Genomic DNA, 2116 nt, shown 5'->3' with positions numbered 1-2116 from the left:
TCCTCCTGTACAAGATGCTCAGTCCCCTCCTCCTGTACATGATGCTCAGTCCCCTCCTCCTGTACATGATGCTCAGTCCCCTCCTCCTGTACATGATGCTCAGTTCCCTCCTCCTGTACATGATGCTCAGTCCCCTCCTCCTGTACATGATGCTCAGTCCCCTCCTCCTGTACAAGATGCTCAGTCCCCTCCTCCTGTACAAGATGCTCAGTCCCCTCCTCCTGTACAAGATGCTCAGTCCCCTCCTCCTGTACATGATGCTCAGTCCCCTCCTCTCTCAGCCCCTCCCCCTCAGTTCCCTCCTCCCACAGTCCCTCCTCGCAGTTCTTCCTCTCAGTCCCTCCCCTTTCCCTCCCTTCCCGCAGTGCCTCCTCTCAGTCCCTCCTCTCCAATTCATTCCCTCCCCTCAGATCTCTCTCAGTCCCTCCCCTCAGTCCCCCCCCCTCTCTCAGTCCCTTCTCTCAGTCCCTTCCTCTCTCAGTCCCTCCGCTCAGTTCAGTTCCCTTCCCTCTCACTCCCTCCTTAGTCCCCTCCTCTCTCAGTCCCTCCCCTCAGTCCCCTACCCTCTCACTCCCTCCTTAATGCCCTCCTCTCCCAGTCCCAATCCTCAGTCCCCTCCCCTCAGTCCCTCCTCTCCTGGCCCGCCGATCACTGCGATTTATTAACGTTTCCTCCGGCCCCAGAGCGGTGAACATTTGCTGCACATTTACTAAAAAGACTGATCAAAGCCGCAGAATATTTTACCGGAGGACGGTCCAGTCCGTGCCTGGAGCTCACTGTCGGAGATTCTCTTGTTATAACCGCAGTTTCAGAGACCATTGGGTTTAACAATTGGAAATAATTCCCAAGTCGCCTCGAGCAGGGGGCGGGTCTTAGGATCAGGGGGCGTGTCTCAGGATCAGGGGGCGGGTCTCCGGTCAGGGGGCGTGTCTCCGGTCGGGGGCGGGTCTCAGGATCAGGGGGCGTGTCTCAGGATCAGGGGGCGTGTCTCATGATCAGGGGGCGTATCTCAGGATCAGGGGGCGTGTCTCATGATCAGGGGGCGTATCTCAGGATCAGGGGGCGTGTCTCAGGATCAGGGGGCGGGTCTCCGGTCGGGGGCGGGTCTTAGGATCAGGGGGCGTGTCTCATGATCAGGGGGCGTGGACTCCAAAGCTGCGACATTCTTATTGTTACTTTATTTTGATGTAACAAACGGCGATTATGTAAATTGTGCAGCTGTTTCCCGCTTTTTATATCCAACATTTCCCGCGGTTTATTCTCATTGTTCGTTACCGATAAACCCGTGAGAGACGCGGGCTTGAAGCCGGCCGCAGGGTCCGAGTCTCCCTCCCGGCTCCTTCCCCCCCCCCTCTCGTTTTCAAACGCTTTAAAAATAAAATGAAACGAGTATTCGGATGAATTGCAGCGGCTCAGCCCCGAGTCCCAGCGCGCTTATTTCGCCCGCACTGTATCTTCATTTTGATACATAGTCGATGCACCCAACACGTGGTTCCATGGTGTAATGGTTAGCACTCTGGACTCTGAATCCAGCGATCCGAGTTCAAATCTCGGTGGAACCTAATCATTTTAATTCTTCCTTCCACTAAAATGTCTACATTCCATTTTACAAATAAAAATATTTTATTGGAATGAGGGTAAACAAAATTCTGCTGTTCTTAGCTATATTTTTTCTTTTAAAATGTTCTTCATATGGCTTGTATATTAAGTTCAGATCTTCCAAGATTTTTTTTTATTCGTTCATGGGATGTGGGCGTCGCTGGTGAGGCCGGCATTTATTGCTCATCCCTAATTGCCCTTGAGAAGGTGGTGGTGAGCCGCTTTCTTGAACCGCTGCAGTCCGTGTGGTGAAGGGAGTGAACGTTTAGGGTGATGAATGGGGTGCCAATCAAGTGGACTGCTTTGTCCTGGATGGTGTCGAGCTTCTTGAGTGTTGTTGGAGCTGCACTCATCCAGGCAAGTGGAGAGTATTCCATCACACTCCTGACTTGTGCCTTATAGATGGTGGAAAGGATTTGGGGAGTCAGGGGTGAGTCACTCGCCGCAGAATACCCAGCCTCTGACCTGCTCTTGTAGCCACAGTACTTTTGTGGCTGGTCCAGTTAAGGTTCTGGTC

General features: G+C 53.0%; 1 non-coding gene across 1 annotated transcript; it reads left to right on the top strand.

The window, feature by feature from the left end:
- Window positions 1-1490: 1490 nt before the first annotated feature.
- Window positions 1491-1562, top strand: trnaq-cug (transfer RNA glutamine (anticodon CUG)). Its single transcript has one exon. It is a non-coding gene; the product is annotated as a tRNA-Gln (tRNA).
- The last annotated feature ends 554 nt before the right edge of the window (window positions 1563-2116 follow it).

Source organism: Heptranchias perlo, chromosome 40, assembly GCF_035084215.1.
Source record: "Heptranchias perlo isolate sHepPer1 chromosome 40, sHepPer1.hap1, whole genome shotgun sequence".
NCBI lineage: Eukaryota > Metazoa > Chordata > Chondrichthyes > Hexanchiformes > Hexanchidae > Heptranchias > Heptranchias perlo.
This window is presented reverse-complemented; position numbering and strand designations above follow the sequence as displayed.